The sequence below is a fragment of the Xyrauchen texanus genome, unplaced genomic scaffold (genome assembly GCF_025860055.1).
Source record: "Xyrauchen texanus isolate HMW12.3.18 unplaced genomic scaffold, RBS_HiC_50CHRs HiC_scaffold_53, whole genome shotgun sequence".
Taxonomy (NCBI): Eukaryota; Metazoa; Chordata; class Actinopteri; order Cypriniformes; family Catostomidae; genus Xyrauchen; species Xyrauchen texanus.
In genome coordinates this window covers 43,639-66,457 of record NW_026266500.1, presented here as the reverse complement: position 1 = coordinate 66,457, position 22,819 = coordinate 43,639, and the positions used below count along the sequence as shown (strand labels likewise).

The window sequence follows — 22,819 nt, the reverse complement described above, 5'->3', positions numbered from 1 at the left end:
CATGACACGTCACACGGAAACCACCCCACATAGTGAGGAAGCCACTTTAGCAACAAAGAATAGCATATGGTAACATGCATTCGTGAATAAACCTGACCGCACTATCATGGTGAATATATGGTGCCAGGTGCAGAGTAGAAACATGCTTAGTGACTTTAAAGTGCTGGACTAGGCAGCCCAGACTTAAAGAGGGGTGGAGGGCCTAAGAGCACAAAGCTACAAAGAGCCGACACCCAGGACAGAATGAGCTACCGGGGTTCTGGTAACATCTAGCCGGTAGTATCTGGCAAACGTATGGGGAGAGGCCCAGCTTGCAGCGGCACATATGTCCTGCAAAGAGACTCCCTTAAACAGAGCCCAAGAGGCAGCCATACCTCTAGTGGAGTGAGCTCTGATGCCCTCTGGGGGCTGCACTCCCCTTGATTCATATGCCAAAGATATAGCTTCCACAAGCCAATGAGAAAGGCATTGCTTGGAAATGGGTTTCCCTGAGTGCGGGGGGCCCCAAGAGATGAAAAGCTGGTCGCTTTTTCTAAACGAGCTGGTCCTGTCTAAGTACACCCGCAGGGCACATACAGGACACAAAGCGTTCAACCTCTGATCCTCTGTGGAGGAGAAAGGAGCTGGGTGCAACGCGGAAAGCTCAATCACCTCACACGTGAATGCCGCGAAGCATTTTGGCATAAAGGCCGGGTTGGGCCTGAGAAAAACCTTATCTCCACTGAGAGAGAATTTAGTGCACGAGGGATGAACAGAGAATGCATGCATATCACTGACCCGCTTGGCAGACGCCAAGGCCAAGAGCAAAGCTGTCTTGAAAGACAAATTCTTAAGGGAAATACTCCCCAGGGGCTCAAACGGCTGTTGAGACATTGTGTCCAGCACCATGGAGAGGTCCCATTCAGGAACGACTCTCCTGGGGACTGGAAGAGAGCGGCGTGCGCCCTTCATAAACCTACGAATAAGGGGGTGTTGCCCCACCGTAGCGCTGTCGAACCCCACATGACATGCAGCGATAGCCGCTAAATAGACCTTAATAGTGGAAAAGGATCTTCCCTTGTCCATAAGGTCCTGCAAAAAGCATAAGATGTCGGTGATTGAGCACTGATATGGCGTTACCCGTCGCCCTTCACACCACTCTTGAACACCCGCCACTTACAGTCGTAAAGAGACCGTGTTGAAGAGGCTCTGGCACACTGAATGGTGGCCACAACACGTGGGGAGCCCCAATGTGTTTAAGTTGGCCCTCTCACGGGCCAGGCCCAGAGGGCCACCCTGTCCAGGTGCGTGGTGATAAATTTCCCGTTAAGCTTGAGACAAAAGGTCTGTGCGAAGTGGGAGGGGCCATGGCTGGGCATACAGCAGAGGGATAATCTCAGAGAGCCACGGCGCCTTGGGCCACCTGGGAGCTATCAAAATCATGGTCAAGCTCTGTTCCCTCACCCTGGCCAGAGACGGCGTTATGAGGCAAAGGGGAAGAAATGCATAGAGCAGCACGTTGGGCCACGGGTGGGCCAGTGCGTCCACGCCGAGGGGGGCGTCCTCGTCCCGTAGCGAGAAGAACATAGGACAATGGGCGTTTTCACGCGAGGCGAAGAGATCTACGGTTGGCTGGCCGAACCTCCTCCACAGTAGACAAACTATCTGAGGATGGAGGCGCCAGTCTCCGTAGAGCGGATTTCCCCTTGACAAGAGGTCTGCGCCCCTGTTCAGTATGCCCGGGACATGGGCCGCCCGTAACGACAGGAAATGCCGCCTGCTCCATACTAACAGCCTGTGAGCGAGAGCATGCAGCTTGGAGGAGCGCATCCCCCCGGCAGTTGATATATGCTACAGCTGTCGTGTTGTCGCAGCGCACCAGCACATGATGCCCCTGCAAGCGGGGCAGAAAGTGATTCAGAGCCTTCCACACAGTGAGGAGCTCTAAATAATTTATATGGGCTGAGTGAAGTGTGCTTGGCCACACACCATTCACTGTTCTGCCCTCTTGCGTGGCTCCCCATCCTGTTAAGGACGCGTCTGTCGTCACTACTTTCCGCAGCATAATCGCCCCGAGAGGGGTCCCATGCGCGTAGAACTCTGCGTTCCTCCAGTGGCGCAGCGCTGCTGTGCACGAGCGTCACTGTGACAGAGCGGCAGAGATCAGCTAAAGGGCTGAGATGAAGAGTTAAAACCCACTTCATGAACGCCCTCATTCTCAGAAGGCCCAAAGGCAGGACATGTATAGCCGCAGCCATAAGACCCTGTAGCCTGAGACATGCTGCGATAATGTATTCTCGCCCTTCTTTGAATTGTGAGAGGCAATTCATTAAGGAGAGAACGCGCTCTTGTGAGAGACGCAGCGCATTGTAACCGAATTCAGCTCCAAACCCAGAAAAGTAACTCTCTGCGCGGGAATGAAATTGCTCTTGCTCACGTTCACTCTGAAGCCGAGGCTGTGATGTGAGCGAGCACACGGGCAGTGTTTTGCATGACGATCTCTCTCGAATCGGCTATAATCAGCCAATCGTCTATGTAAATCAGGATTTTGAGCCCGCTATTCTCAGCGGGGCTAACCCTGCTTCCGCACACGTACAAAACACTCTTGGACTGAGTGCTAGGCCAAATGGAAGTACTGTGAATTCAGTAACATATGCCTTGGAAGGCGAAACGAAGAAACTTCCTGTGTGGCGGGTAAGCGTTGATGTGAAAAACGCATCTTTCAGATCGATCGGCGTGAACCAATCGCTCTGTTTTATTGCACGAGAGAGACCGTTGTGGGTTAACATTCTGAAATTGTATTTCCTTAAATGTTTGTTCAACACTCTGAGATCCAGAATAGGGCGAAGTGAACCGTCCTTTTTTGGAATCAGGAAATAACGGGAGTAAAAACCCTGTTGACATTGATGCGGAGGTACCACTCGCACCGCCCCCTTCTCGAGAAGAGAAGAGATCTCGTCTTTCAGAATGTGCGCGGAGCTCTCTTCTGTGTGAGAAAAGATAACTCCGCTGAAACGTGGCGGTTTTCTGGCAAACTGAAGTCTGTAGCTCTTCGTAATGGTGCGAATCACCCATTCTGGGGCAGACACAGACTGCCAGGCTGTCACGTGTGACGTGAGAGAGCCCACACTCACCGGCGAGTTGCCTAGGGCAGGCAATACAACCGGATCGTTCATTTGTGATACAATGGTGCCATCTAGTGGACAACTTAGGGGCGACATGTAGAATTTCAGGGAACAACAGCACTTGGCAGAGCTTTCAGCTCTCAGTGTTTGATATTTTTGTTGTTCTTGTTTTTTTGTTGTTTTTATTTTTGAAACACACACAGGGAATTGAACCTTTATTGAATGTGTGTGAAGTGGTTTGTGCAAACTGTGAAGAGACTGTGGTTGAGCACTTTTCAACAGTGGAGGGGCACACCTGGACAGTGAATTTCCCCCAGTTCTGGAACTGGAAGCTGGGAGGGAATTTTTTATGGACCACACCTGAACTTGTGACACGTCCATAATGAACTGGGGTTGGGCACCCGAGCGAGGGAAAAGGGGCCCTCGAGCTGAGAACTTCCTCCTTTTGGGTAAAGGGGAAAAAACTCAAGCTTGTGTCCACTGGGCTGGTCAGCCTGAAAACCTGGACCGAGAAGCCCCTGGAGCTGAGCATCAGGTAGGCCTCTTCCTCTTCCCGTCCGGACGGGGTAGAGTGGGTGGGCTTTTTAGCTGCAGCCGCTGCGAAGGATGTCTTACCCCAGGGCTTAGGAGGATGGTTGGGCTGCTGGCTAGGCTGCTGGCTGGGTGGCCTGCTGCGAGCCTTAGGCCTGGCTGTATTACTGCATGCGGCCGTCCTGTGGCTGGGGCCTGAGGGGGCCGTGTGGGGGGCTGGTGTGGAGTGGCCTTTCTAGGCAGGCACGGTTTAAACGCCTCATCCTCCTTCTTCTTATCATCGCACCGCTGTTGCATAAGTGCAACAGCAGGGCCAAAAAGAGCCTGGCCTGGTTCCACTGGGGCTCCTGCTATGCGTCTTTTCTCGCTGTCGGGCAGACCAGAGAGATTGAGCCAGAGGGCCCGTTCCCCCACAACACATAGGGCCATGGAGCGTCCGCCGGCTTGGACGGCCTGGCGGGCGTTACGAAGGACCAGGTCGTTCACGGTAACGATCTCCTTCCATAGCGTCGGCGATGGCACGCCTTTCTCCAAATGAGTGCTCATGTCCTCCAACAGCTCGGCCTGGTAGGCCGAGAGGAGGGAGGAAACATTTAGAGCCCTTACCGTGAGAGCCGAGGCCTTGTACGAGGCCTGGAAGACAGATGCTGAGAAGCGGTCCATCTTATTAGGGAGAACTGGCTTAGGAGGGGCCAGTAATCCTTCCTGCGAGGGGTTAAGGTGTCTGGCGATCGAGGGCTCGATGGTGGGAGGGTCAGCCCATGCCACACGCTGCCATATCCTTAACCTCCAGACCCGCTAAGCCGTGCTTAAGATCTAGCGGGTCCTTCCAATAGAGTCGCATGTGCTTAGCGCACGCAGGGAGTACAGGCATGAGCTGCTTCCTAGGACCGGAAGGGGGACCTAGGAGTTAGCCATCATACACATCCCTCTCTTGGTCGCGGCGTTCTGGAGGGCCGGCCATTCCATGCCGAGACGAGCGGCCGCTCGCTCACACACCTCGAGAAGGACCACGTCGCGGCAGTGTAGCCGAGCCGCTAACCAGGGGAACTTGGGCGGACGGGGTGGTTAACTCGTCGTCCGAGTCCTCAAGTATAGCGGGGTCCTCGTCCTCGCCTGAGCCGGGCGGCTCGTCGTCGAACGAGGAAATACCGGGAAGGATTTCCTCGAGTAGGCCCTCGTTAGACTGGTCAGCCCAACTGAGAGCAGGCATGCTCTGGGAAGTCCCCAGAGCTGTAACGCTTTCACCTACTCCAGCGTCCGAATCGTAATGTTCGTCCGTGCCTTGAGAGGATACAACCTTGAGTCTTCGTCGAAGAAGCTTCCTAGGCAGGGCGAAGCAATGGGTGCAGTTCTCAGGAAGTGAAAGCGCTTCCTGCGCGTGTCTTAGTCCCATGCACACCACGCAGAAGGGATGGGCATCCCTCGCGGCAATGAGTGAACCGCAGGCGGCAGGGCATGCACGCGACTGCACGTCCGGTGGGTTACCGGAGAGCTTGTGATCCATTGGAGAGGTGAAAGTTGATAAACAGGCGGGCAGCCTGAGCAAATCCAGGTAGCGGCGTGGGTGGCTTGCAACCCGAATTAATCGCAACTAAGCGCAACCGTCTGACAATCACGCCTGGCGGAGGCTGATCAAATGGATATTTCCTCCTGTTGACTGTGGTGAAGTCAGCGAAAAACGTAGAGCTGCGAAGCAAAGAGGTCGCGAGAAGTGAATAACAACTGAGGTAAGATAGCGTGCACGAGTGTTTTATACACTTGGTAAGGGGCGGGTCCCTTACCGAGCATTGGACACGCGCTTCTGTCTGTCAGGCCAGACTTGGTGCAATTGGATGCTTCTGCAGAGGTCAGGTGCAGATGCCCTTCCCATAGGTGGATCTCGAACACGAGATGATGAAAGAGAACTGCAATCTAGGTGTGATTAGCACCAGGCAAGCTGTAACTAATAAGCACCTTAGCATTGATTTCCTGAAAATCTAGTAATAAAAAATGTGAGGTGCAGTACGCTAGAAAAAGACAACCTAAATCCAAGAAGTCCCCTGCTGCAGACCTTCCTCACAAACCAACTGCACATGGTATACAGTGGGCTCATCCGGGATTTGAAACCGAGACCTCTCGCAACCAAAGCGAGAACCATACCCCTAGACCTACGAGCCAGCTTTCTTGACCTATGGGCTGCAAAGTACCTGCCAATGAAAATCCAGAATATATCTCTACTTGACAGTATAAAAATTTGTCATCAGCTGAAAGTTGAGCACTGAAAATATGCGGCCAGAGTGTTCTAAATACGCATACTCTGAACACGTAGCGTGCTCATACTCTTGGAGTTATTTGTACTAATTAGGTGGCAACACTTGCAATTGATTTCTTCTTGTCATAAAAAGTGCAAGAAAAAGGGGTAATCACAGGTTAAAAACAATAGATGAAAGTGGAAATATCAACAGTGGATGTTGTGGTTCGATTTAAGTTGCACTTCCTTGCCTCGTTGGTTTTATAGAGCAGAAAGATCTTGTAGGCAATAATTACATTTTGTAAGCTTCATACACATGAACAGATTGATTTCTCACTTATTCACCATTAAAGGTGCGTACACACTGCCAGCGACTTTATCGCTGCAGTTCAGCCATTTGCTGGCGGTGAAGTCAGCTAGTGGGTGTTCCCACTACTGGTTGCCTAGTAACGTTTATAAATGACATTCACGGATGTCATTCCATTGCTGTTGACAGCGAATCTCTTTTCTTGCCACTAAAAATAAATATTTTGGAGGGAAAAGACTAAATATAAATGGAATCAGTACATAAAATGCTTTATATCAAAGATGAATGAGAAACAAGGCCTGCTGTTTGCCATAGCGGCTGTTTATCTGCGGCGAAAATTCAAATGCCGGTCTGTCTGGGTCCATAAAATCCCGTGATCTCAGATACACCTTTCCACGCAGTATTTTTCTTAAAAATGTCCTTGTACGTGGGAAGAGAAATATCATAGAGCACTGGAAAATTTCTAACAGCAAGAATTAGCCATTCATCCATCTTTCCGTTACTGCAGGAGCTGAGAGAGAGAGAGAAGGATCACGTGAGCTCTCCCGTCTTCTCTCCTATTGGCTGTCGCATCCGTTAGTCGCTCCAAAGTTTAACTTTTCTAAACTTTGTCGCGTCGCTGGACATGCCCACATCTAGCGCCAATGGTCGCGACAGCTCGTGTCGCCGGAAGTCGCTGTGCTCGCATTGAAAATGAATGGTATTGAGTCGCTGTCGTGCGCGATGTCGCTGGCAGTGTGTACGCACCTTAATAGTCCCATTGAGATTTGAAGTCGGATTGCTGGATTCAGAGTGCTAGCTACTACACTGTGGAACCTAAAGAGGATGGATCTTCAGTCTAATTCTCACCCACCTTAGTCATTTCAGCAACACTGGCAGTTTCCGAAGCACTCTTCATGTTGACATATGCCTGGAGAACACAGAGCGAGAGGCTATGAGAGCATTTTGAGGCCTTTAACTCCCCCTGCAAAAAAACTCCCTTAAAGTCCCCTCTGTAGGTGATACCGGGAAAGAAACAATAGGTTACTATCATAAGCCCGGTTCTCTGAAACATCGAGTGGAGAGATCCACCTATGGGAAGGGCATCCGCACCTGACCTCTGCAGAAGCATCCAATTGCACCAAGTCTGGCCTGACAGACAGAAGCGCGTGTCCAGTGCTCGGTAAGGGACCCGCCCCTTACCAAGTGCATAAAACACGCGTACGCGCTATCTTACCTCAGTGAGCATATTCGCTTCTCGTACAGCAAGCGGGGCAAGCTTAGTGGATCTCTCCACTCGATGTTTCAGAGAACCGGGGTTACGACAGTAACCTATTGTTCTCTTTCATCATCTCGTGTTCGAGATCCACCTATGGGAGATATGGACAGCTCCCCGATTGCCCAATACACTACAATGAGGCCCGTCGACAGGGGGGTACCAGGCAAGCTGTAACTAATAAGCACCTTAGCATTGATTTCCTGAAAATCTAGTAATAAAAAATGTGAGGTGCAGTACGCTAGAAAAAGACAACCTAAATCCAAGAAGTCCCCTGCTGCACACCTTCCTCACAAACCAACTGCACATGGTATTCAGTGGGCTCGTACAGGATTCGAACCCTGGACCTCTCGCACCCAAAGCGAGAATCATACCCCTAGATCAACGAGACACCTTTTTTGACCTATGGGCTGCAAAGTACCTGCCAATGAAAATCCAGAATATATCTCTACTTGACAGTATAAAAATTTGTCATCAGCTGAAAGTTGAGCACTGAAAATATGCGGCCAGAGTGTTCTAAATGCGCATACTCTGAACACGCAACGTGCTCATACTCTTGGAGTTATTTGCACTAATTAGGTGGCAACACTCGCAATTGATTTCTTCTTGTCATAAAAAGTGAAAGAAAAAGGGGTAATCACAGGTTAAAAACAGTAGATGAAAGTGGAAATATCAACAGTGGATGTTGTGGTACGATTTAAGTTGCACTTCCTTGCCTCGTTGGTTTTATAGAGATGAAAGATCTTGTAGGCAATAATTACATTTTGTAAGCTTCATACACATGAACAGATTGATTTCTCACTTATTCACCATTAATGGTCCCATTGAGATATGAAGTCGGATTGCTGGATTCAGAGTGCTAGCTACTACACCGTGGAACCTAAAGAGGATGGATCTTCAGTCTAATTCTCACCCACCTTAGTCATTTCAGCAACACTGGCAGTTCCCGAAGCACTCTTCATGTTGACATATGCCTGGAGAACACAGAGCGAGAGGCTATGAGATCATTTTGAGGCGGTTAACTGCCCCTGCAAAAAAACTCCCTTAAAGTCCCCTCTGTAGGTGATACCGGGAAAGAAACTGCAATCTAGGTGTGATTAGCACCAGGCAAGCTGTAACTAATAAGCACCTTAGCATTGATTTCCTGAAAATCTAGTAATAAAAAATGTGAGGTGCAGTACGCTAGAAAAAGACAACCTGAATCAAAGAAGTCCCCTGCTGCAGTCCTTCCTCACAAACCAACTGCACATGGTATACAGTGGGCTCATCCGGGATTTGAACCCGGGACCTCTCGCACCCAAAGCGAGAATCATACCCCTAGACCAACAAGCCACCTTTTTTGACCTATGGGCTGCAAAGTACCTGCCAATGAAAATCCAGAATATATCTCTACTTGACAGTTTAAAAATTTGTCATCAGCTGAAAGTTGAGCACTGAAAATATGCGGCCAGAGTGTTCTAAATGCGCATACTCTGAACACGCAACGTGCTCATACTCTTGGAGTTATTTGCACTAATTAGGTGGCAACACTCGCAATTGATTTCTTCTTGTCATAAAAAGTGCAAGAAAAAGGGGTAATCACAGGTTAAAAACAGTAGATGAAAGTGGAAATATCAACAGTGGATGTTGTGGTACGATTTAAGTTGCACTTCCTTGCCTCGTTGGTTTTATAGAGATGAAAGATCTTGTAGGCAATAATTACATTTTGTAAGCTTCATACACATGAACAGATTGATTTCTCACTTATTCACCATTAATGGTCCCATTGAGATATGAAGTCGGATTGCTGGATTCAGAGTGCTAGCTACTACACCGTGGAACCTAAAGAGGATGGATCTTCAGTCTAATTCTCACCCACCTTAGTCATTTCAGCAACACTGGCAGTTCCCGAAGCACTCTTCATGTTGACATATGCCTGGAGAACACAGAGCGAGAGGCTATGAGATCATTTTGAGGCGGTTAACTGCCCCTGCAAAAAAACTCCCTTAAAGTCCCCTCTGTAGGTGATACCGGGAAAGAAACTGCAATCTAGGTGTGATTAGCACCAGGCAAGCTGTAACTAATAAGCACCTTAGCATTGATTTCCTGAAAATCTAGTAATAAAAAATGTGAGGTGCAGTACGCTAGAAAAATACAACCTAAATCCAAGAAGTCCCCTGCTGCAGACCTTCCTCACAAACCAACTGCACATGGTATACAGTGGGCTCGTCCGGGATTTGAACCCGAGACCTCTCGCACCCAAAGCGAGAATCATACCCCTAGACCAACGAGCCACCTTTCTTGACCTATGGGCTGCAAAGTACCTGCCCATGAAAATCCAGAATATATCTCTACTTGACAGTATAAAAATTTGTCATCAGCTGAAAGTTGAGCACTGAAAATATGCGGCCAGAGTGTTCTAAATGCGCATACTCTGAACACGCAACGTGCTCATACTCTTGGAGTTATTTGCACTAATTAGGTGGCAACACTGGCAATTGATTTCTTGTTGTCATAAAAAGTGCAAGAAAAAGGGGTAATCACAGGTTAAAAACAATAGATGAAAGTGGAAATATCAACAGTGGATGTTGTGGTTCGATTTAAGCTGCACTTCCTTGCCTCGTTGGTTTTATAGAGCAGAAAGATCTTATAGGCAATAATTACATTTTGTAAGCTTCATACACGTGAAAAGATTGATTTCTCACTTATTCACCATTAAAGGTGCGTACACACTGCCAGCCACTTTATCGCTGCAGGTCGCCAGTTGCTGGCGGTGAAGTCGCTAGTGGGTGTTCCCACTACTGGTTGCCTAGTAACGTTTATAAATGACATTCACGGATGTCATTCCATTGCTGTTGACAGCGAATCTCTTTTCTTGCCACTAAAAATAAATATTTTGGAGGGAAAAGACTAAATATAAATGGAATCAGTACATAAAATGCTTTATATCAAAGATGAATGACAAACAAGGCGTGCTGTTTGCCATAGCGGCTGTTTATCTGCTGGCGAAAATTCAAATGCTGGTCTGTCTGTGTCCATAAAATCCCTGTGATCTCAGATACACCTTTACACGCAGTATTTTTCTTAAAAATGTCCTTGTACGTGGGAAGAGAAATATCATAGAGCACTGGAAAATTTCTAACAGCAAGAATTAGCCATTCATCCATCTTTCAGTTACTGCAGGAGCTGAAAGAGAGAGAGAAAGGATCACGTGAGCTCTCCAGTCTTCTCTCCTATTGGTTGTCGCGTCCGTTAGTCGCTCCAAAGTTTAACTTTTCTCAACTTTGTCGCGTCGCTGGACATGCCCACATCTAGCGCCAATGGTCGCGACAGCTCGTGTCGCCGGAAGTCGCTGTGCTCGCATTGAAAATGAATGGTATAGAGTCAGCTGTCGTGCTTGCGATGTCAGCTGGCAGTGTGTACGCACCTTAATAGTCCCATTGAGATTTGAAGTCGGATTGCTGGATACAGAGTGCTAGCTACTACACCGTGGAACCTAAAGAGGATGGATCTTCAGTCTAATTCTCACCCACCTTAGTCATTTCAGCAACACTGGCAGTTTCCGAAGCACTCTTCATGTTGACATATGCCTGGAGAACACAGAGCGAGAGGCTATGAGAGCATTTTGAGGCCTTTAACTCCACCTGCAAAAAAACTCCCTTAAAGTCCCCTCTGTAGGTGATACCGGGAAAGAAACTGCAATCTAGGTGTGATTAGCACCAGGCAAGCTGTAACTAATAAGCACCTTAGCATTGATTTCCTGAAAATCTAGTAATAAAAAAATGTGAGGTGCAGTACGCTAGAAAAAGACTACCTAAATCCAAGAAGTCCCCTGCTGCAGAGCTTCCACACAAACCAACTGCAATTGATTTGTTGTTGTCATTAAAAGTGCAAGAAAAAGGGGTAATCACAGGTTAAAAACAGTAGATGAAAGTGGAAATATCAACAGTGGATGTTGTGGTTCGATTTAAGTTGCACTTCCTTGCCTCGTTGGTTTTATAGAGCAGAAAGATCTTGTAGGCAATAATTACATTTTGTAAACTTCATACACGTGAAAAGATTGATTTCTCACTTATTCACCATTAAAGGTGCGTACACTGCCAGCCACTTTATCGCTGCAGGTCGCCAGTTGCTGGCGGTGAAGTCGCTAGTGGGTGTTCCCACTACTGGTTGCCTAGTAACGTTTATAAATGACATTCACGGATGTCATTCCATTGCTGTTGACAGCGAATCTCTTTTCTTGCCACTAAAAATAAATATTTTGGAGGGAAAAGACTAAATATAAATGGAATCAGTACATAAAATGCTTTATATCAAAGATGAATGACAAACAAGGCGTGCTGTTTGCCATAGCGGCTGTTTATCTGCGGTGAAAATTCAAATGCTGGTCTGTCTGGGTCCATAAAATCCCTGTGATCTCAGATACACCTTTACACGCAGTATTTTTCTTAAAAATGTCCTTGTACGTGGGAAGAGAAATATCATAGAGCACTGGAAAATTTCTAACAGCAAGAATTAGCCATTCATCCATCTTTCAGTTACTGCAGGAGCTGAAAGAGAGAGAAAGGATCACGTGAGCTCTCCAGTCTTCTCTCCTATTGGCTGTCAGCGTCCGTTAGTCAGCTCCAAAGTTTAACTTTTCTCAACTTTGTCGCGTCGCTGGACATGCCCACATCTAGCGCCAATGGTCGCGACAGCTCGTGTCGCCGGAAGTCGCTGTGCTCGCATTGAAAATGAATGGTATAGAGTGGCTGTCGTGCGCGATGTCGCTGGCAGTGTGTACGCACCTTAATAGTCCCATTGAGATTTGAAGTCGGATTGCTGGATTCAGAGTGCTAGCTACTACACTGTGGAACCTAAAGAGGATGGATCTTAGTCTAATTCTCACCCACCTTAGTCATTTCAGCAACACTGGCAGTTTCGAAGCACTCTTCATGTTGACATATGCCTGGAGAACACAGAGCAAGAGGCTATGAGAGCATTTTGAGGCCTTTAACTCCCCTGCAAAAAACTCCCTTAAAGTCCCCTCTGTAGGTGATACCGGAAAGAAACTGCAATCTAGGTGTGATTAGCACCAGGCAAGCTGTAACTAATAAGCACCTTAGCATTGATTTCCTGAAAATCTAGTAATAAAAAATGTGAGGTGCAGTACGCTAGAAAAAGACAACCTAAATGCAAGAAGCTCCCTGCTGAAGACCTTCCTCATAAACCAACTGCACATGGTTTACAGTGGGCTCGTCCGGGATTTGAACCGGGACCTCTAGCACCCTAAGCGAGAATCATACCCCTAGACCAACGAGCCACCTATTTTGGACCTATGGGCTGCAAAGTACCTGCCAATGAAAATCCAGAATATATCTCTACTTGACAGTATAAAAATTTGTCATCAGCTGAAAGTTGAGCACTGAAAATATGCGGCCAGAGTGTTCTAAATCGCATACTCTGAACACATAGCGTGCTCATACTCTTGGAGTTATTTGCACTAATTAGGTGGCAACACTCGCAATTGATTTCTTCTTGTCATAAAAAGTGCAAGAAAAAGGGGTAATCACAGGTTAAAAACAGTAGATGAAAGTGGAAATATCAACAGTGGATGTTGTGGTTCGATTTAAGTTGCACTTCCTTGCCTCGTTGGTTTTATAGAGCAGAAAGATCTTGTAGGCAATAATTACATTTTGTAAGCTTCATACACATGAACAGATTAATTTCTCACTTATTCACCATTAATGGTCCCATTGAGATATGAAGTCGGATTGCTGGATTCAGAGTGCTAGCTACTACACCGTGGAACTTAAAGAGGATGGATCTTCAGTCTAATTCTCACCCACCTTAGTCATTTCAGCAACACTGGCAGTTCGAAGCACTCTTCATGTTGACATATGCCTGGAGAACACAGAGCGAGAGGCTATGAGAGCATTTTGAGGCCTTTAACTCCCCTGCAAAAAAACTCCCTTAAAGTCCCTCTGTAGGTGATACGGGAAAGAAACTGCAATCTAGGTGTGATTAGCACCAGGCAAGCTGTAACTAATAAGCACCTTAGCATTGATTTCCTGAAAATCTAGTAATAAAAAATGTGAGGTGCAGTACGCTAGAAAAAGACAACCTAAATCCAAGAAGTTCCCTGCTGAAGACCTTCCTCATAAACCAACTGCAAAAGGTATAAAGTGGGCTCGTCCAGGATTTGAACCGGGACCTCTCGCACCCTAAGCGAGAATCATACCCCTAGACCAACGAGCCACCTATTTTGGACCTATGGGCTGCAAAGTACCTGCCAATGAAACTCCAGAATATATCTCTACTTGACAGTATAAAAATTTGTCATCAGCTGAAAGTTGAGCACTGAAAATACTGCGGCCAGAGTGTTCTAAATCGCATACTCTGAACACATAGCGTGCTCATACTCTTGGAGTTATTTGCACTAATTAGGTGGCAACACTCGCAATTGATTTCTTGTTGTCATAAAAAGTGCAAGAAAAAGGGGTAATCACAGGTTAAAATCAGTAGATGAAAGTGGAAATATCAACAGTGGATGTTGTGGTTCGATTTAAGTTGTACTTCCTTGCCTCGTTGGTTTTATAGAGTAGAAAGATCTTGTAGGCAATAATTACATTTTGTAAGCTTCATACACATGAACAGATTGATTTCTCACTTATTCACCATTAATGGTCCCATTGAGATATGAAGTCGGATTGCTGGAGTCAGAGTGCTAGCTACTACACCGTGGAACTTAAAGAGGATGGATCTTCAGTCTAATTCTCACCCACCTTAGTCATTTCAGCAACACTGGCAGTTCCGAAGCACTCTTCATGTTGACATATGCCTGGAGAACACAGAGCGAGAGGCTATGAGAGTATTTTGAGGCCTTTAACTCCCCTGCAAAAAACTCCCTTAAAGTCCCTCTGTAGGTGATACCGGGAAAGAAACTGCAATCTAGGTGTGATTAGCACCAGGCAAGCTGTAACTAATAAGCACCTTAGCATTGATTTCCTGAAAATCTAGTAATAAAAAATGTGAGGTGCAGTACGCTAGAAAAATACAACCTAAATCCAAGAAGTTCCCTGCTGAAGACCTTCCTCATAAACCAACTGCAAAAGGTATAAAGTGGGCTCGTCCAGGATTTGAACCCGGGACCTCTCGCACCCTAAGCGAGAATCATACCCCTAGACCAACGAGCCACCTATTTTGGACCTATGGGCTGCAAAGTACCTGCCAATGAAACTCCAGAATATATCTCTACTTGACAGTATAAAAATTTGTCATCAGCTGAAAGTTGAGCACTGAAAATACTGCGGCCAGAGTGTTCTAAATGCGCATACTCTGAACACATAGCGTGCTCATACTCTTGGAGTTATTTGCACTAATTAGGTGGCAACACTCGCAATTGATTTCTTGTTGTCATAAAAGTGCAAGAAAAAGGGGTAATCACAGGTTAAAATCAGTAGATGAAAGTGGAAATATCAACAGTGGATGTTGTGGTTCGATTTAAGTTGTACTTCCTTGCCTCGTTGGTTTTATAGAGTAGAAAGATCTTGTAGGCAATAATTACATTTTGTAAGCTTCATACACATGAACAGATTGATTTCTCACTTATTCACCATTAATGGTCCCATTGAGATATGAAGTCGGATTGCTGGAGTCAGAGTGCTAGCTACTACACCGTGGAACTTAAAGAGGATGGATCTTCAGTCTAATTCTCACCCACCTTAGTCATTTCAGCAACACTGGCAGTTCGAAGCACTCTTCATGTTGACATATGCCTGGAGAACACAGAGCGAGAGGCTATGAGAGCATTTTGAGGCCTTTAACTCCCCTGCAAAAAAACTCCCTTAAAGTCCCTCTGTAGGTGATACCGGAAAGAAACTGCAATCTAGGTGTGATTAGCACCAGGCAAGCTGTAACTAATAAGCACCTTAGCATTGATTTCCTGAAAATCTAGTAATAAAAAATGTGAGGTGCAGTGCAGCTAGAAAAATACAACCTAAATCCAAGAAGTCCCCTGCTGCAGACCTTCCTCACAAACCAACTGCACATGGTATACAGTGGGCTCGTCCGGGATTTGAACCGAGACCTCTCGCACCCAAAGCGAGAATCATACCCCTAGACCAACGAGCCACCTTTCTTGACCTATGGGCTGCAAAGTACCTGCCCATGAAAATCCAGAATATATCTCTACTTGACAGTATAAAAATTTGTCATCAGCTGAAAGTTGAGCACTGAAAATATCGTGCCAGAGTGTTCTAAATCGCATACTCTGAACACATAGCGTGCTCATACTCTTGGAGTTATTTGCACTAATTAGGTGGCAACACTTGCAATTTATTTGTTGTTGTCATAAAAAGTGCAAGAAAAAGGGGTAATCACAGGTTAAAAACAGTAGATGAAAGTGGAAATATCAACAGTGGATGTTGTGGTGCGATTTAAGTTGCACTTCCTTGCCTCGTTGGTTTTATAGAGCAGAAAGATCTTGTAGGCAATAATTACATTCTGTAAGCTTCATACACATGAACAGATTGATTTCTCACTTATTCATCATTAATGGTCCCATTGAGATATGAAGTCGGATTGCTGGATTCAGAGTGCTAGCTACTACACCGTGGAACCTAAAGAGGATGGATCTTCAGTCTAATTCTCACCCACCTTAGTCATTTCAGCAACACTGGCAGTTTCGAAGCACTCTTCATGTTGACATATGCCTGGAGAACACAGAGCGAGAGGCTATGAGAGCATTTTGAGGCCTTTAACTCCCCCTGCAAAAAAACTCCCTTAAAGTCCCCTCTGTAGGTGATACCGGGAAAGAAACTGCAATCTAGGTGTGATTAGCACCAGGCAAGCTGTAACTAATAAGCACCTTAGCATTGATTTCCTGAAAATCTATGGTGCAGTACGCTAGAAAAAGACAACCTAAATCCAAGAAGTCCCCTGATGCAGACCTTCCTCATAAACCAAGTGCACATGGTATACAGTGGGCTCGTCCGGGATTTGAACCCGAGACCTCTCGCACCCTAAGCGAGAATCATACCCCTAGACCAACGAGCCACTTATTTTGGACCTATGGGCTGCAAAGTACCTGCCAATGAATATCCAGAATATATCTCTTCTTGAGAGTATAAAAATTTGTCATCAGCTGAAAGTTGAGCACTGAAAATATGCGGCCAGAGTGTTCTAAATGCGCATACTCTGAACACATAGCGTGCTCATACTCTTGGAGTTATTTGCACTAATTAGGTGGCAGGTCCGGGTATCGTTCGTTCATTTGTTTTTGCTTTCATATATAAAAGCGAAAAAGCGAGAAAACAACTCCTTTTTTCGTTTTTCGTTTTTTAAAACGAAAAAACTAAATTATGACTTGATTTTTGGTTTTCCGTTCTTGCACGGAAATCAGAAAAAAGACTTGATATTCCGATTTTCCCCTGTGGGTGGGGCTAAATCTGATTGGCAGGATATGCATTCATTGTTTTTCAAATTAAGAGTTTTCCAAACACTGTATTTGTTAGCCTGTAAAATTAATAGTCTATATGCATGCTATTTGTCACCCAATTATTTGGCTTCACTGACTTAAAAATCTATTGAAATAGCCTAAATGTAAACATGTTCACGCATTGAAGTTGTCACGGTGGTTATCAGACAAAAGGCTGAATGGAGAGAAGAGCTTCTTATAGTTTATATTGCATTCCATCGCAATATAGGTTACTTTTGCCGATCCCTATACTCCTGCTCACTACAGTTTTGAGGATGCCTTTCAAGACAGTCATTGGCAAACACCTACAGTAGTCAACCAAAATGCCTATTATCGCCGCAGAAAAAAATAAACCAGTCGCATTTCAAGTCATTCGCGAAATGACCGCCAGGTGGCGCAAATGGATATTGTGCAAAACAGCAGCAATTGCCGCATTTTGAAATGTACAGGTGAAACTTCGAAAAATTAGAATATCGTGCAAAAGTTCATTAATTTCAGTAATTCAACTTAAAAGGTGAAACTAATATATTATATAGACTCATTACAAGCAAAGTAAGACATTTCAAGCCTTTATTTGATATCATTTTGATGATTATGGCTTACAGCTTATGAAAACCCCAAATTCAGAATCTCAGAAAATTAGAATATTACATGAAATCAATAAAAAAAGGATTTTAAATACAGAAATGTCGGCCCTCTGAAAAGTATAATCATGCATATGTACTCAGTACTTGGTTTGGGCCCCTTTTGCATTAATTACTGCCTCAATGCGGCGTGGCATGGATGCTATCAGCCTGTGGCACTGCTGAGGTGTTATGGAAGACCAAGATGCTTCAATAGCGGCCTTCAGCTCTTCTGCATTGTTTGGTCTCATGACTCTCATCTTTCTCTTGGCAATGCCCCATAGATTCTCTATGGGGTTCAGGTCAAGCGAGTTTGCTGGCCAATCAAGCACAGTAATACCATGGTCATTGAACCAGGTTTTGGTACTTTTGGCAGTGTGGGCAGGTGCCAAGTCCTGCTGGAAAATGAAGTCAGCATCTCCATAAAGCTTGTCTGCTGAAGGAAGCATGAAGTGCCCTAAAATGTCCCGGTAGGCGGCTGCGTTGACTCTGGACTTAATAAAGCACAGTGGACCAACACCAGCCGATGACATGGCTCCCCAAACCAACACAGACTGTGGAAACTTCACACTGGACTTCAAGCATCTTGGATTGTGTGCCTCTCCATTCTTCCTCCAGACTCTGGGACCTTGGTTTCCAAATGAGATGCAAAATTTGCTCTCATCAGAAAAGAGGACTTTGGACCACTGAGCAACAGACCAGTTCTTTTTTTCTTTAGCCCAGGTAAGGCGTTTGACATTTGAAGCCCATGTCCAGGACCCGTCTGTGTGTGGTGGCTCTTGATGCAGTAACTCCAGCCTCAGTCCACTCCTTGTGAAGCTCCCCACACATCTGAATGGCCTTTTCCTGACAATCCTCTCCAGGCTACGGTCATCCCTGCTGCTTGTGCACCTTTTTCTTCCACACTTTTCCCTTCCACTTAACTTTCTATTAATGTGCTTTGATACAGCACTTTGAGAACATCCAACTTCTTTTGCAATTACCTTTTGAGGCTTTCCCTCCTTGTGGAGGGTGTCAATGATGATTTTCTAAACAACTGTCAGGTCAGCAGTCTTCCCCATGATTGTGAATTCAACTGAACCAGACTGAGAGACCATTTAAAGGCTCAGGAACCCTTTGCAGGTGTTTAGCTGATTAGAGTGTGACACTTTGAGCCTACAATACTGAACCTTTTCACAATATTCTAATTTTCTGAGATTCTGAATTTGGGGTTTTCATAAGCTGTAAGCCATAATCATCAAAATGATATCAAATAAAGGCTTGAAATATCTTACTTTGCTTGTAATGAGTCTATATAATATATTAGTTTCACCTTTTAAGTTGAATTACTGAAATTAATTAACTTTTGCACGATATTCAAATTTTTCGAGTTTCACCTGTAAGTGGGGTTAATGTCAATTAACAGTAAAGATGAAATACTACAACTATGGTAAACAGAATAAAACATTTTTAGCCCAGAAAAATAGAAAAAATAGAGACAAGAACAATATATAGCCTATATATTTCATATTGTAGGCCTATCTTGACGTCGGTTGGCGACATAAGCCTATAACCCGGGCGGGGAGCAGCGATAACAAAAAAAAAAAATCAAATAAACAAACAAAAATAAATTAGGTGCAATTAAGCTGATATTTTTTTACTATTCTATTGAGGAATGAAACGAATGAAGAGCTTCTCGCTCATGTGAGCTGAACACACACTAGAGAAACGAATGTTTGGGCATTTCTCAGTGAGTACACTCATGGCCGAGTGGTAGAACTTACGTTACGATCATGACACGGGTTCAAATCCGAGCAAACACAGCAATTTTTATATTAGCCTATTAATGCATTTAATACCATATTATTAATGCAGAGATTTGTCTAGTTCTAAAACTGTTACAGCATATAGTTTTTTGCTCATATAATAAAATTACCATACTTCCATTTTACACTAAGGAACAAATATTATCCAACAGAATGACTTTACATTTGTATAATAATTTCAAAAGCAGTTCTATATTAAAAAAGCTACTTCACCAATAGACTATATCAAATATATAAAAATAAGTAACAACTGTTACACTTTTGAATCATGAATTAATATTCTCATAGGCCTACAAATATCCACATTTGTCATCTGAAATGTAGGGTAGCTTTCACTAAGATGTAAATGAAATTATATTTCAATATGCATGGAAACACTTACAGAAATTTTAGCTTGTTACATGCATTTATTTTGATTAAGTAAATCGTTGAAACATCAGATAATCAATAAAACATGAACAATTTTTAGGCAAATCTTTTTGTTGTGTTTATTAGACACATCAACGCATTTTTGAAAGGTGTGCCATTGTAGTTCACTGCCTCATCAAAAAGAACAGAAATGTCAGGCCACTGTTCTGTGAAGTGCTGTTCCACACTGGCTCTGTCCTCTACTGATGTGATGGGATTACTGCCAAACATGGACAACCTGGTCAGAGCTGACCCAACTTCTTGATGATACATATCTGCTGCAACAGAGGCATTTGGCAGAAACACTTCATCAATCTTTTTTTAGACAATAATCGCACGACCTATTCGATATTCTATAATTAAATCAACAAATCGAATATTCGAAAATCGTGACTCATCCCTACTGCTTTATTAATGTATTCAGTGTAAAACCCGGACACCCCCACACAAATGTGGCTTTTTGTTAATGACTGTCCTACTACAGGATTTAACAGAGTAACAGCTCACCACCAGTTACAAAAGACACTGTAACAGTCTGTCACATGCAATTCTAGTTGCATTTTTCATCAATTAATTTCTTAAATTATCCATTGACTATGTTCTGGCCAGCCATCTAGTGTCAAAAATATTTTTTGGCCCGATGCCAACCTTACTTGTCGACCCCCTGGAATAAAGGAATCAACTCCCTCATTAGAGACTTGCCGCCACCTAATGGCGGTGTTAGTTTCATATAGTTAAAAAGTAGACGTTTCATTTTTTTTCCAATAATTTCATATTTCTACATACAATTTTTTACATTTAAAACATTAATCTCTTAACATAATTTATGCAATTATAATTTGCTGTGTATGTGTAAATCCACATGACACAGGCTAAACAGCCTGGGTCAATCTCAATCCAAAATCTCAATCCAAAAATGTATTATATTGATACCGACTTCCTTTTATTTGGTCATAGTAACCATACACCAAACACAGTGTCTTTGCATTCTGATTGAATTTGTTGACTAAATTTAAGAATCTGACATAAGAGGACAGATGACAATCCTGCATTATATTGTATTATAATGACGATGTAATATAGCACTAAACTTTGACTATAGCCTGCATGTGGCATATTACTAGGAACCTCAAAGCATATTTATGTGTATGTGCATACAGGCCATAAATAACAAATAGACATTATAGAAAATATATTATTCATAAGAATTTAAGTTCATAAAAACATCTAAAACAAAGAATAAATGTATTATTTAAATTTGTATAATGACAACTGTCAGTGCGTGAACAGGCTTTTAGGCTTGAATTTAGGCTATTTCAATAGATTTTTTCAGTCAGTGAAGCCAAATAATTGGGTGACAAATAGCATGCATATAGACTATTAATTTTACAGGCTAACAAATACAGTGTTTGGAAAACTCTTAATTTGAAAAACAATGAATGCATATCCTGCCAATCAGATTTAGCCCCACCCACAGGGGAAAATCGGAATATCAAGTCGTTTTTCTGATTTCCGTGCAAGAACGGGAAAACCAAAAATCAAGTCATAATTTAGTTTTTCGTTTTTCAAAAAAAACGAAAAAACGAAAAAGGAGTAGTTTTCTCGTTTTTCGTTTTTATATATGAAAGCAAAAACAAATGAACGAACGATACCGGACCGTGGCAACACTCGCAATTGATTTCTTCTTGTCATAAAAAGTGCAAGAAAAGGGGTAATCACAGGTTAAAAACAGTAGATGAAAGTGGAAATATCAACAGTGGATGTTGTGGTTCGATTTAAGTTGCACTTCCTTGCCTCGTTGGTTTTATAGAGCAGAAAGATCTTGTAGGCAATAATTACATTTTGTAAGCTTCATACACATGAACAGATTGATTTCTCACTTATTCACCATTAAAGGTGCGTACACACTGCCAGCGACTTTATCGCTGCAGGTCGCCAGTTGCTGGCGGTGAAGTCGCTAGTGGGTGTTCCCACTACTGGTTGCCTAGTAACGTTTATAAATGACATTCACGGATGTCATTCCATTGCTGTTGACAGCGAATCTCTTTTCTTGCCACTAAAAATAAATATTTTGGAGGGAAAAGACTAAATATAAATGGAATCAGTACATAAAATGCTTTATATCAAAGATGAATGAGAAACAAAGCGTGCTGTTTGCCATAGCGGCTGTTTATCTGCGCGTAAAATTCAAATGCCGGTCTGTCTGGGTCCATAAAATCCCGTGATCTCAGATACACCTTTCCACACAGTATTTTTCTTAAAAATGTCCTTGTACGTGGGAAGAGAAATATTATAGAGCACTGGAAAATCCATCTTTCCGTTACTGCAGGAGCTGAGAGAGAGAGAAAGGATCACGTGAGCTCTCCCGTCTTCTCTCTTATTGGCTGTCGCGTCCGTTAGTCGCTCCAAAGTTTAACTTTTCTCAACTTTGTCGCGTCGCTGGACATGCCCACATCTAGCGCCAATGGTCGCGACAGCTCGTGTCGCCGGAAGTCGCTGTGCTCGCATTGAAAATGAATGGTATTGAGTCGCTGTCGTGCGCTGATGTCAGCTGGCAGTGTGTAGCATTGATTTCCTGAAAATCTAGAAGTTTCTGAAGCACTCTTCGTGTTGACATATGCCTGGAGAACACAGAGCGAGAGGCTATGAGAGCATTTTGAGGCCTTTAACTCCCCCTGCAAAAAAACTCCCTTAAAGTCCCCTCTGTAGGTGATACCGGGAAAGAAACTGCAATCTAGGTGTGATTAGCACCAGGCAAGCTGTAACTAATAAGCACCTTAGCATTGATTTCCTGAAAATCTAGTAATAAAAAATGTGAGGTGCAGTACACTAGAAAAAGACAACCTAAATCTATGAAGTCCCCTGCTGCAGACCTTCCTCACAAACCAACTGCACATGGTATACAGTGGGCTCGTTCAGGATTTGAAACCGGGACCTATCACACCTTAAGCGAGAATCATACCACTAGATCAACAAGCCAACTATTTTGGACCTATGGGCTGCAAAGTACCTGCCAATGAAAATCCAGAATATATCTCTACTTGACAGTATAAAAATTTGTCATCATCTGAAAGTTGAGCACTGAAAATATGCGGCCAGAGTGTTCTAAATGCGCAT

At 44.2% G+C, this 22,819-nt stretch overlaps 5 non-coding genes and 1 pseudogene across 5 annotated transcripts; all 6 read right to left on the bottom strand.

The window, feature by feature from the left end:
- Window positions 1-216: 216 nt before the first annotated feature.
- Window positions 217-1,566, bottom strand: LOC127642226 (uncharacterized; annotated as a pseudogene).
- A 7,124-nt stretch (window positions 1,567-8,690) lies between these two features.
- trnap-ugg (transfer RNA proline (anticodon UGG)) lies at window positions 8,691-8,762 on the bottom strand. Its single transcript has one exon. It is a non-coding gene; the product is annotated as a tRNA-Pro (tRNA).
- Window positions 8,763-9,631: 869 nt separating this feature from the next.
- trnap-ugg (transfer RNA proline (anticodon UGG)) lies at window positions 9,632-9,703 on the bottom strand. The gene has a single exon. It is a non-coding gene; the product is annotated as a tRNA-Pro (tRNA).
- A 3,872-nt stretch (window positions 9,704-13,575) lies between these two features.
- trnap-agg (transfer RNA proline (anticodon AGG)) lies at window positions 13,576-13,646 on the bottom strand. The gene has a single exon. It is a non-coding gene; the product is annotated as a tRNA-Pro (tRNA).
- Window positions 13,647-14,512: 866 nt separating this feature from the next.
- On the bottom strand, window positions 14,513-14,584 carry trnap-agg (transfer RNA proline (anticodon AGG)). The gene has a single exon. It is a non-coding gene; the product is annotated as a tRNA-Pro (tRNA).
- Window positions 14,585-16,373: 1,789 nt separating this feature from the next.
- trnap-agg (transfer RNA proline (anticodon AGG)) lies at window positions 16,374-16,445 on the bottom strand. The gene has a single exon. It is a non-coding gene; the product is annotated as a tRNA-Pro (tRNA).
- Window positions 16,446-22,819: the final 6,374 nt, after the last annotated feature.